Genomic DNA, 13,334 nt, shown 5'->3' with positions numbered 1-13,334 from the left:
CCAAAACCTCAATCCCCTTGGATTCCTCCCCACTAACCGACCCTCCCAAATCTCTCGCCTCTCCCCCCTACCCTGAAGCGGTCCCTCCTCCTCCCGAACCCGCTCCGGCCCCTCCAACCGTTCCCCCACCTCCTCCCTCGACGGTTTCTCCTCCCACGCCCCTTGCTTCGCCAATTAGTGCACATACACGCTCTCACGACTCCCAAGATTCAAATCTCCTCTGCCCTCTGAGGGAGGTAGCAGGAGCGGAAGGACTGGTCAGAGTCCATGTCCCTTTCTCTCTCTCCAGGACCTCTCTCAAATTGAAAAAACGATTAGGCTCCTTCTCTGCCGACTCCTCCCACTACATCAAAGAATTTCGCTACCTATCTCAAGCTTACGATCTAACCAGGCACGATATCTTTGTGGTTCTGTCCTCTACCTTAACCCCTGACGAAAGGGAAAGAATTCAAACTGCTGCCCGAAACCATGCAGATCAGGTTCACCTTACCGACAACTCCATGCCTGTCGGAGCGACTGCCGTACCTGGCACCGATCCAGGCTGGACTTCTCAGGATGGCCAAGATGGCCGTCGTAAACGCGACCTCATGATCCAATGCCTCCTGGCTGGCATGCAGGCTGCCGCTCATAAGGTGGTCAATTTTGAAAAACTAAAAGAGATAACCCAAGAGCCTAACGAAAATCCAGCTATCTTTCTCAATCGCCTTACAGAGGCCTTAACTCTCTACACCCGGCTGGATCCCGACACCCCGGCAAGGGCAGCGGTCCTAGCCACCCATTTTATCACCCAATCAGCCCCGGACATCCGAAAGAAATTAAAACGGGCAGAAGACGGCCCTCAAACCCCTATTCGAGATCTGGTAAAAATGGCCTTTAAAGTCTATAATGGTCGTGAGGATTTGGCAGAATCCAGCCGACAGGCTCGGATGCACCAGACGGTGGCCCTCCAAACCCAAGCTCTTGTAGCCACCCTAAGGCCGGCCATCTCCCATGGATCACAGCATCCACGGGGTCCGCAAAAGGCAACCCCGCCGGGGGCCTGCTTCAAATGCGGAAAAGAAGGCCACTGGGCTCGCCAATGTCCCAATCCCCGACCTCCTTCTAAGCCCTGGCCCAGCTGCGGGCTAACGGGCCACTGGAAGCGTGACACGCCTATTAATCGGAAGCATCTTCGCCGGATTCATCCTCTCCAACAGCATACCCCCAATAACTACCCCTCTAATAACTATACCTTTATACCTAAAACTAACAGCCCTTATAGTAACAACTCTAGGCTTTATTCTCGCATTCGAAATTAACACCTACTCAAAAAACCTAAAATATCCCTATCCATCAGACTCTACTAAATTCTCTACCCTGCTAGGTTACTTCCCTACAATTATACACCGCTTACCCCCTCACCTAGTCCTAACAATAAGCCAGAAATTCGCAACCTCCTTGCTAGACCTGGCCTGAACAGAAACCATTCTACCAAAAACTATAGCTCTCATTCAACTAAAGGCCTCCACACTAACTTCAAACCAAAAAGGGCTTATCAAACTCTACTTCCTATCTTTCCTCATCACTATAACCCTTTGTATGCTACTATTTAATTACCCCGAGTAATCTCCATAATAACCACTACACCAATAAACAAAGACCATCCAGTAACAACAACCAACCAAGTGCCGTAACTATACAACGCAGCAATCCCTATAGCTTCCTCACTAAAAAATCCAGAATCCCCTGTATCATAAATGACTCAATCCCCTAGCCCATTAAACTCAAACACAACATTCACTTTTCCACCCTCTAAAACATACACCACCACTAAAAGTTCTACCACCAAACCTAAAAGAAATCCCCCTAGTACGACTTTATTAGAAACCCAAACCTCAGGATACTGCTCAGTAGCTATAGCCGTTGTATAACCAAACACAACTAACATTCCTCCTAAATAAATCAAAAATACTATTAGACCTAAAAACGAACCCCCAAAACTAAAAACAATTCCACATCCCATAGCGCCACCCACAATCAACCCTAAACCACCATAAATTGGTGAAGGCTTTGAAGAAACCCCCACAAGACTAATTACAAAAATAGTGCTCATAATAAAAACAATATATATTGCCATTATTCTCACATGGACTCCAACCACGACCAATGACATGAAAAATCATTGTTGTAATTCAACTACAAGAACCTTAATGACCAACATCCGAAAAACACACCCACTAATAAAAATTCTCAATGACGCATTCATTGATCTTCCCACTCCATCTAACATCTCCTCATGATGAAACTTTGGCTCCCCTACTAGGCCTCTGCCTAATCATACAAATCCTAACAGGTTTATTCCTAGCAATACACTACACGCCAGACACCTCAACTGCCTTTTCATCAGTCGCACACATCTGTCGAGACGTTAACTACGGTTGACTCATTCGCTATTTACATGCAAATGGAGCCTCTATATTCTTCATCTGCCTTTACGCCCACATCGGACGCGGCCTATACTATGGCTCTCATATATTCCAAGAAACATGAAACATTGGCGTACTCCTACTATTAATAGTTATAGCCACTGCATTCGTAGGCTATGTCCTACCCTGAGGACAAATATCATTCTGAGGCGCAACCGTTATCACTAATCTCCTATCAGCAATCCCTTATATTGGCACTACCTTGGTAGAATGAATCTGAGGTGGGTTTTCCGTAGATAAAGCAACACTAACACGTTTCTTCGCTTTCCACTTTATCCTCCCATTCATCATCACAGCATTAGTAGCTGTTCACCTGCTATTCCTACACGAAACAGGATCCAATAACCCCACAGGAATCCCATCCAACATAGATATTATCCCATTCCACCCCTACTACACAATCAAAGATATCCTAGGTGCTTTACTATTGATCCTAACCCTGCTAGCACTAACTCTATTCACACCTGACCTACTAGGAGACCCCGATAACTATACTCCAGCAAATCCACTAAGCACCCCTGCACACATCAAACCAGAATGATATTTCCTATTTGCATATGCAATCTTACGATCAATTCCCAATAAACTAGGAGGAGGACTAGCACTACTACTTTCCATCCTCATCCTAATCTTTATTCCAATACTTCAAACATCCAAACAACGAAGCATAATATTCCGACCCTTTAGCCAACTCTTATTTTGAACTCTAATCGCAGACCTCCTAACCTTAACATGAATCGGAGGCCAACCTGTAGAACACCCATACATCATCGTAGGCCAATTAGCATCTATCCCATACTTTCTCCTAATCTTAGTGCTAATACCAACAATCAGCCTTATTGAAAATAAACTCTTAAAATGAAGAGTCTTTGTAGTATAACAAAATACCCCGGTCTTGTAAACCGGAAAAGGAGAACCCCATTCCTCCCTAAGACTCAAGGAAGAGACATTAAACCTCACCACCAACACCCAAAGGTGGAATTCTACATAAACTATTCCTTGAAAAAGCTTATTGTAGAGTTACCATAACATTATAGTACTATGTCAGTATTAAAAGTAATTTGTTTTAAAAACATTTTATTGTACATATCACATACACATATACACATGCATATTAATATTTTAGTCTCTCCTTGTAAATATTCATATGTACATGCTATGTATTATTGTGCATTCATTTATTTTCCATACGGTAAGTTAAAGCTCGTATTAAATTTCATTACTTTTACATATTACATAATATGCATACTCGTACATATTATATGTCCCCTAACAATTTTATTTCCATTATATCCTATGGCCGCTCCATTAGATCACGAGCTTAATCACCATGCCGCGTGAAACCAGCAACCCGCTCAGCAGCGATCCCTCTTCTCGCACCGGGCCCATACTTCGTGGGGGTAGCTAACGGTGATCTTTATAAGACATCTGGTTCTTACTTCAGGACCATCTTAACTTAAAATCGCCCACTCGTTCCCCTTAAATAAGACATCTCGATGGACTAATGACTAATCAGCCCATGCTCACACATAACTGAGGTTTCATACATTTGGTACCTTTTATTTTTTGGGGGGGGGGCCTGCATCGACTCAGCTATGACCTTAGAAAGGCCCTGTCACAGTCAGATAAATTGTAGCTGGACCTGTGTGTATTTTTGATTGGACTAGCACAACCAACAGGTGTTATTTAATTAATGGTTACAGGACATAGTGCTCTATTATTCCCCCCGGGCTCAAAAAACTCTATCTCATAGGGGTTTAAACTCCCCTTACCCCTCACAAAACTGATCGTCTGCTTTAATATTCACCACCCTCCTACACTGCTTCGTCCCTAGATCTACGCGCACTTTTTAAAATAAATCAATACTAAATCTGACACAAGCCCCATAATGAAATTATACAAATAATTTTCTACTCCACGGGTTAATGTAGCTTAAATTTTTATAAAGCAAGACACTGAAAATGTCTAGATGGGCATTACTGCCCCATCAACACAAAGGTTTGGTCCTAGCCTTTCTATTAGTTCTTAGCAGACTTACACATGCAAGCATCCGCATCCCAGTGAGAATGCCCTCCAAATCATTAAAGACTAAAAGGAGCGGGTATCAAGCACACTACGCTAGTAGCTCATAACGCCTTGCTTAGCCACACCCCCACGGGATACAGCAGTGACAAGAATTAGGCTATGAACGAAAGTTTGACCTAGCCATGCTAACTAGGGTTGGTAAATTTCGTGCCAGGCACCGCGGTCATACGATTGACCCAAATTAATAGACACCCGGCATAAAGAGTGTCAAGGAGCAATACAAAAATAAAGCCAAACCTTAATTAAGCTGTAAAAAGCCATAATTAAAATTAAGTTAAACTACGAAAGTAACTTTACCATAAACTGAGTACACGACAACTAAGACCCAAACTGGGATTAGATACCCCACTATGCTTAGTCGTAAACTTAAATAGTCCTAAAACAAGACTATTCGCCAGAGTCCTATCGGCAACAGCCCAAAACTCAAAGGACTTGGCGGTGCTTCATATCCCTCTAGAGGAGCCTGTTCTGTAAACGATAAACCACGATCAACCTCACCAATCCTTGCTACTTCAGTCTATATACCGCCATCTTCAGCAAACCCTGAAAAAGGAACGAAAGTAAGCACAACTATTGCACATAAAAACGTTAGGTCAAGGTGTAACCTATGGATTGGGAAGAAATGGGCTACATTTTCTATAATAAGAACACCCCTTAAACCCACACGAAAGTTTTTATGAAACCTAAAAACTAAAGGAGGATTTAGCAGTAAATTAAGAATAGAATGCTTAATTGAATAAGGCCATGAAGCATGCACACACCACCCGTCACCCTCCTCAAGTACCATAGAAAAGCCCCAGATCACTAACCCATGCTAAGCAAGCGTACAAGAGGAGACAAGTCGTAACAAGGTAAGTATACCGGAAGGTGTGCTTGGATAAACAAGATGTAGCTTAAATAAAGCATCTAGTTTACACCTAGAAGATTTCACAACTTGTGCACATCTTGAACTATATCTAGCCCATACCCCTCCCCATCACTACTACTATAAGTTAATCAAATAAAACATTTACCACACATTTAAAGTATAGGAGATAGAAATTTAAATATCAATGGCGCTATAGAGAAAGTACCGTAAGGGAAAGATGAAAGAATTATTAAAAGTAGAAAAAAGCAAAGCTTACCCCTTGTACCTTTTGCATAATGACTTAACTAGTAATAATTTAGCAAAGAGACCTTAAGTTAAATTACCCGAAACCAGACGAGCTACTTATAAGCAGTAACTAGAACAAACTCATCTATGTGGCAAAATAGTGAGAAGACTTGTAAGTAGAGGTGAAAAGCCTAACGAGCCTGGTGATAGCTGGTTGTCCAAGAAAGGAATTTCAGTTCAACATTAAACAATACTAAAAACCATATCAAGTTTCAACGTATGTTTAATTGTTAGTCTAAAAAGGTACAGCTTTTTAGAAATGGATACAACCTTTACTAGAGAGTAATATAAAACTTAAACCATAGTTGGCCTAAAAGCAGCCACCAATTAAAGCGTTCAAGCTCAACAACAAAAATAAGTTTTAATTTCAACAATAAATAAAATAACTCCTAGCCTGACTATTGGACTAATCTATTTAATTATAGAAGAAATACTGTTAACATGAGTAACAAGAAAAATTTTCTCCTCGCACAAGCTTATATCAGTGACTGATAATATACTGATAGTTAACAGCCAATAAATATAACCCAACACTAAACTATTTATTAAACATACTGTTAACCCAACACAGGTGTGCACCAAGGAAAGATTAAAAAAAGTAAAAGGAACTCGGCAAACACAAACCCCGCCTGTTTACCAAAAACATCACCTCTAGCATAACCAGTATTAGAGGCACTGCCTGCCCAGTGACAATCGTTAAAAAGCCGCGGTATCTTGACCGTGGAAAGGTAGCATAATCACTTGTTCTCTACATAAGGACTTGTATGAATGGCCACACGAGGGTTTTACTGTCTCTTACTTTTAATCAGTGAAATTGACCTCCCCGTGAAGAGGCGGGGATAACACAATAAGACGAGAAGACGCTGGCCCTCCCTCAGCGTCTCCACGCGGGGGGCAGGCTGACCCAACGGCATTACCACTCGAGCTGCTGGGATTGGCTGATGACTGACGGCGCCTGGACTCGAAGACCCCCATCACCCTCGCCGAGCCCAGGGTAACGCTACAGGTAGCAGGTAAGTCCATCTCATTTCTGGTGGACACGGGGGCTACCTATTCGGTCCTGCCTACCTATTCCGGGCCAGTTTCTCCTTCCCAGATCTCGGTCATGGGTATTGATGGCAAATCATCCTTCCCACTCCAGACCGGTCCACTCCCATGTCATATCGAAGGACTCCCTTTTACTCATTCCTTCTTAGTCATACCACCCTGCCCAGTTCCCTTGCTAGGCCGAGATGTCCTTTTCCACTTAGGGGCCTCCCTCCAGCTGGTTAGACTTGACCCTAAGGTCCCCTCCTCCCAACTCCTGCTTCCTCTTCTCAGCCTGTCTCTAGAACCCTCCCCCTCCTATCCCCCTCTTCCAATCACACTGAACCCAATCAATCCCCAAGTCTGGGATACTTCTAAGCCCATAATAGCAATACACCATTCCCCTGTCTTCATCCGCCTAAAGGACCCCTCCAGATTTCCATCAAGGCCCCAATTTCCTATCTCTGAGACTCACCTTAGGGGCCTACAACCGATCATCACCAGACTCCTAAACCAGGGACTCCTTATCCCCACGGACTCTCCCTGCAGCACCCCCATCCTGCCTGTCTGCAAGGCCTCTGGGGATTATCGCCTGGTCCAGGACCTCCGACTAATCAATGAGGCCATAATTCCTCTCCACCCAGTAGTACCAAACCCATACACCTTGCTCTCCCATATCCCCCCATCCACAGCCCACTTTACGGTTCTGGATCTCAAAGATGCCTTTTTCACTATCCCCCTACATCCCGACTCCTATTTCCTCTTTGCCTTTACCTGGACGGATCCGGATACTCATACTTCCAGTCAGCTCACCTGGACAGTTCTTCCCCAGGGCTTCCACGACAGTCCTCGCCTCTTCGGTCAGGCGCTGGCACGGGACCTCACTTCCTGCTCCCTTACCCCCAGCACACTCCTTCAATATGTAGATGACCTCCTCCTTTGTAGCCCATCTCTCAGCCTCTCAAGACAACATACTGCAGATCTCCTCAATTACCTTGGCTCTCGCGGTTATCGGGTCTCCCCAGCCAAGGCTCAGTTATCTGTATCTTCTGTAACCTACCCGGGGTTCCACCTTACCCCTAACACAAAAGGTCTAACAGCCGACCGCACCCGGATTACCCGTGAACTCCAGCCTCCGGAAATAGCGGAACAAATTCTCTCCTTTTTGGGCCTTATAGGATTTTTCCGGCACTGGGTCCCTAACTTTGCTCTCCTCGCTAAACCCTTATATCTAGCCGCTAAAGAAACCCCTCAAGGACCCCTCACCTCTCCTTCCGCCGTTCCGACAGGCCTTTCTCACCCTCCTTAACGCTCTGATATCTTCTCCCCTTTCTCTGCCCAACCCAAACCGACCTTTTCACCTTTTTGTGGATGAACGAGCTGGAATAGCCACTGGACTCCTTGCCCGGCCTGTAGGGCCTTCCTACCGCCCCGTGGCTTACCTCTCCAAACAGCTAGAGCCAACCATTCGGGGATGGCAACCATGCCTTCGGACCACACAAACACTCAAACTGACTCTGGCCCACCCACTAACCGTGTTTTCCTCCCACCGGCTGGCCGACCTCCTAGGCCACAAGTCTCTCTCCCTCCTGGGCCCCTCCCACATCCAGGAGTTCCACCTGCTGTTCATTGAAAACCCAGCTATTTCTCTTGATCTCTCCCCTCGCCTTAACCCGATTTCCCTCCTGCCTCCTTGATTGAAAAACTCTCACCATCTGTTACGGCAGCCGCCCAAATCTAGCTGATACTGGGTTTCTTTGCAACTCATCCCTCACGGTAAACACATCAGTTGAAGCACCACCAGGCATGTTTTTGTGGTGCAATGGTTCCCTCACAAAAGAGATCAATTCTTCCTCCCCCTTCCCATGTATCCCTGTTACTCTCGTCCCACAACTCACACTGTATAGCCAAGCCGAATTTTCTTTGCTAATCATGCCGCCCTTTACCTGACGAAAAAGAGCCATCTTTCTTCCTCTGGTCGCAGGCATCTCTCTCGCCTCCGCCCTGGTCGCTGCAGGCCTCGGCGGGGCGCGGGGGAGCTCTAACACATAGTGTTTCAACATCCCGCGACTTAGAACATAAACTCCAGCTAGCCATTGAAGCCTCCGCCGGCTCCATCTCCTCTCTCCAGCGCCAGATCACCTCAGTAGCCCGAGTTGCCGTCCAAAATCGACGAGCCCTGGATCTCCTGACGGCCGACAAAGGAGGTACCTGCCTCTTCCTACAGGAGGAATGCGGCTATTACATCAATGAAACAGGACTCGTTGAAGACAACGTAAAACCCTCCATCGCTTAAGAGAAGAACTCCAACGCAAACACCAACAGTCTGCCTCCCCAATTCCCGACTGGTGGCGATCCACCCTCTATACCTGGCTAACACCAATCTTAGGCCAATCATCTTAACACCAATCATCTGTATCTTGCTCATGCTTGCTCCCTGTTTTCTTAGGTTCCTTCGCAGGCGCATGGAGGAAGTCTCTCGGGTGGCCACAACCCAAATGCTCCTCGGCCCTTACACCTTGCTTCCGACAGAACCCCCCCACTGGCCTCCCCTAAGCCTCGGACCTCTGGTCGCCCGACTCCCCTTTCGATGCCCCCATTCAGCAAGAAGTAGCCAGAGATCAGAACGCCACCCCATTACACCAAAGATGTCGGGATGTAAGGCCAACTGGCCCGAGGCAGGGGAACACAATCAGATTCACAGGTTGCGTCAGACCGAAACTCTCCGGACCACCCAGTTCCAGAAACTACCCTGGAGACTTTGAACCCGCCCAGCCTTCCTGCCTTTCGAGGGGCGGGACCAACGGTCCCCCAGGATACCCGAAAAGACCACCAAATAAGGAATACCCTACGCCCTCCCAGATTCACCACACCCCTTTCCCTTCTTCCCCTATAAAATCTTGCCCAATCCTCGCCCAGGTGCGACTTCTCTGGCCCCTTTCTCTCGGATCAGTGAACCTCGCCCGGGAGCGCTCCCTAATAAAGCTCACTTGAAGCTTTCCTCTGTTTCGCAGTGCCGTTTCTTAAGATCCGACATTACACTTATGTGTTACGCGGGTCAGAGACCACGATCTCTTTCAGAGACATGGCAAATTGAGGTCCAGACAAGGAAGATGGCACGGGATGAGGCTGGGATACAAGCCCAGGTCTTCTGACACCTGGGCCAGTGCTCTGTCCTCATCTGATCTCCGCTGCCACCTGGCCTGCCCCCCTCAGGGCCTGTTTCCCCCTTTGCACAAAAGACTGTTCCCTGGGCTTCCCTGGTGGCGCAGTGGTTGAGAGTCCGCCTGCCGATGCAGGGGACGCGGGTTCGTGCCCCGGTCCGGGAGGATCCCACATGCCGCGAAGCAGCTGGGCCCGTGAGCCATGGCCGCTGAGCCTGCGCATCCGGAGCCTGTTTCTCCGCGGCGGGAGAGGCCACAACAGTGAGAGGCCCGCGTACCGCAAAAAAAAAACAAAAAAAAACAAACAAAAAAAGACAGTTCCCTGAAGGAGTGTGGGCTTCCTTTGCCCTGCCTGTCACCAGCTCCGCGATGTTGTGGCCTAGAGAGTCAGAGCCACAGCCATGGCCTCTGGATCAAAATAGCGGAGTGTGGGCAAAGGCAGGGCTGAGGGGCTGCCAATCAACTTCAGCCTGGGGTTCCTGGGGCCGTCCACCCCATGGGAAACGGGAGCCAAGACCCATAGGGGTGAGTAGGGGGAGGGATGGTGGGCTCCTCCATCCCCTCCTGGCTTGAAGCTTTTCTCAGGATGGGAGAGACAGAATGAAGAAAAACATCTCTCCCCTTCTCATTTCCCTTCCTGACCTTTCCCAGGCAGGGTGGCGACAGCCCGGTCATTTGAGAAGTGGATGAAGCTTACCTGAGGGAAGGTGGTCTGGCTGTGACAGGTTTTCAATCCAGTTTTGCAGCATTGTGATCGTGGTGCCTCCTTGGGGGCCTCTGGGTTTGGACATTGCTCCTTTCTTATGAAGACTGGCTGGGCAGGGCTTTCCTGTCATCTCAGGTGATCTTCATAACAATCCTGGCTTAGATCATTGAGGGGCAATTGTTCCCACCCTGTCTCACAGCTGATGGAAACAGGATGATACTCCTAGGATCCCTTGGCCGCTGAGCTAGGACCAGGGCAGGGCTCCGACTTGGCCCAGGGCTCTATCTCTGGGGCCTTTTATGGAACTTTTATTTGAACCCGCTTTTTGCCAGGTACACCAAGTGTTTTTAGGGTAAAGAAAGGTTTCTCTTTTTCACATTACGTAAGAAAAGGAAGGGCATTTTCATCCTCACGTGGTCTTTGGATGGCAGTGAAACATTTTAAAACTTCTCGCAGAGCGAAACCAGCACCTGCCTCGCAGCAGCAGCTGCGCTGCGGCCGACCAGGGTTTCTCTGGCCAGAGTTGCTCCCACGGGTCTACGGCGTGGGGCATATCTTTGCAAACCTCTTCAAGGGCCTTTTTAGCATAAAAGAAACGAGCATTCTCATGGTGGGCCTAGATGCTGCGGGAAAGACCACCATCCTGTACAAACTGAAGCTGGGTGAAATCGTGACCACCATTCCCACTACAGGCTTCAACGTGGAGACTGTGGAATACAAGAACATCAGCTTCACTGTGTGGGTGGCCAGGACAAGATCCGGCCTCTGTGGCGCCACTACTTCCAGAACACACAAGCCCTCATCTTCGTGGTTGACAGCAACGACAGAGAGCGTGTGAATGAGGCCCAAGAGGAGCTCATGAGGATGCTGGCAGAAGACGAGCTCAGGGACGCCATTCTCCTCATGTTTGCTAACAAACAGGGCCTATGACATCTCTTGGAAATATTCCATTCTTTTTCATGGCTGCATAGCATTTGATTATTTTGGAGCAAAATTCCTTTTCATTCCTCTTCAAGTTTTTTCTTAGCTACTCTTGCATATGTATTTCTTCTGAGTAAACTTTAGTACAACTGTGGCATGTTTAACAAGAAAATGACAAACCCCTTTGGACTTTTGACTGAACTGTGTTTAATCTATAGTTTAACCCTCCAGTACATTCACTTTTTTTACAGTTTAACCCTACAGTACATTCATTTTTCCTAGGAATATGCCATGCCTTTCTGTCTAATTAATTATTTCATGTGTGTTAGAAAAGTTTGTACATTTTTAAGATCTAGTTTTCCTGTTTCCCACACTTGTTGGTAAAATCAATCCTGGGTATTTTTGTTACTGTTAATTGTTTTTTGACTATGTTCTCCACCCTCCCATCCACCCACCCTCATTGTATTTTCTAATTGGTTATTGGTAGTTGATGAGGAAGCTATTGAATTTTGCATGCAGACACTTTATTAAATTCACCTGTTCTAATAGCATTTCAATTTATTCTTGTTGGCTCTCTGGAGCCTTTTGCACAGACCAGTTCAGATGAATAATTAATTCTCCAGCTGAGTCAATGACCTTCCCTAAATCAGGTCTCTTAGGAGTTTGGCTGAAGGAGAATGCTGTGTAAATGCAGTGTGAATAGGGGTCTTGGAAAGTTCTGGTAGCCTCCAAAAAACTTACAGTCTTTCATTCATAATTGTTCAAAATCTGTGCTAAGAAAGTGATCAGAACTGTGAACAAAAGAACTTAGGAATCAAGGCATGTATTGCAATGCTTTTTATTTAGAACAGTGAACATTGGAGACAGCCTAAGTGATTAACATTAGCGGATTGGTTAGGTCAATGTTTACTCTGTTTTCACCTGTTTCCTGATCCTCTCATTCTACCCACTCCACCCCGGGCCTCGACTTCTCCCTCAGATTGCAGCGTCACAAATCCCACTGCCTGCAGAAGGCTCTGATTTTATTTCAGAGTCTGCCTGCATGGCTACTTGCCCCAGTCAGAGCTCGGCCTCCTCTTTCTCTGACTAGGTCAGGTTGGTGGGAAACACTCTGAGGCAGAGATCTGTGTCTGGTTATTAGGGAGGACTTTGAGAGCAGCATCTGTCAGGGAGTGAGGGAAGAGGATTGGGCAGCAGGAGAGTTGAACTGTGATGTAATCACAACAGAGTCACCAGCTGATCCCATGAGGAGATCTAAAGCTGGGATGGCTCTTCAGAGTTGTCCCAAATAGAGGTAAGGGGGCTGGGCTCTGGAACCCCTCACATGACCAGCTGTGCTTTGGGAGGGAGCTGTGCTTTGAGGGGGGTGGAACTTTGGGAGAGGACTGTTTCTGCGGAGACACCCAGCTGTGAGCAGCCAACACTGCCAGCAGGGAAACAAATGCCTTCATCTGGAAGGAGGCGCTGGATGACTGATGCTTCATTTTACGTGTCAGCTTGACTCACTCGCGGGGTGCCCAGATATTTATTTATCTATTATTCTGGGTGTGTCTGTGAGTGTGGTGTTTCTGCATGAGATTAACGTTTGAATCCAAGTAGACTGAGTAAAGCAGATTGCCCTCCCCAGTGGGGGTGGACCTCATCCAATCTGTTGAAAGTGGGAATAAAATAAAATGTTGCGTAGTAAAGGATTCTTTCTCTCTGCCTGACTGTCTCTGAGCTGGGGCATCAGACTTCTGCCTTCAGACTCAGACCAGGACTGGAACTTACACCACTGGGTCTCCAGCATGCTAACTTCAGATCTTGGACTTCTC

The 13,334-nt window shown here is 46.8% G+C and overlaps 1 pseudogene; it reads left to right on the top strand.

Moving 5' to 3' along the window:
• Nucleotides 1-11,023: 11,023 nt before the first annotated feature.
• LOC137228726 (ADP-ribosylation factor 1 pseudogene) lies at nucleotides 11,024-11,529 on the top strand (annotated as a pseudogene).
• The last annotated feature ends 1,805 nt before the right edge of the window (nucleotides 11,530-13,334 follow it).

This window comes from Pseudorca crassidens, chromosome 8 (genome assembly GCF_039906515.1).
Source record: "Pseudorca crassidens isolate mPseCra1 chromosome 8, mPseCra1.hap1, whole genome shotgun sequence".
NCBI classification, from domain to species: Eukaryota; Metazoa; Chordata; class Mammalia; order Artiodactyla; family Delphinidae; genus Pseudorca; species Pseudorca crassidens.
The sequence above is the reverse complement of the archived record's forward strand: the minus strand, read 5'-3'. Positions and strand labels throughout refer to the sequence as shown.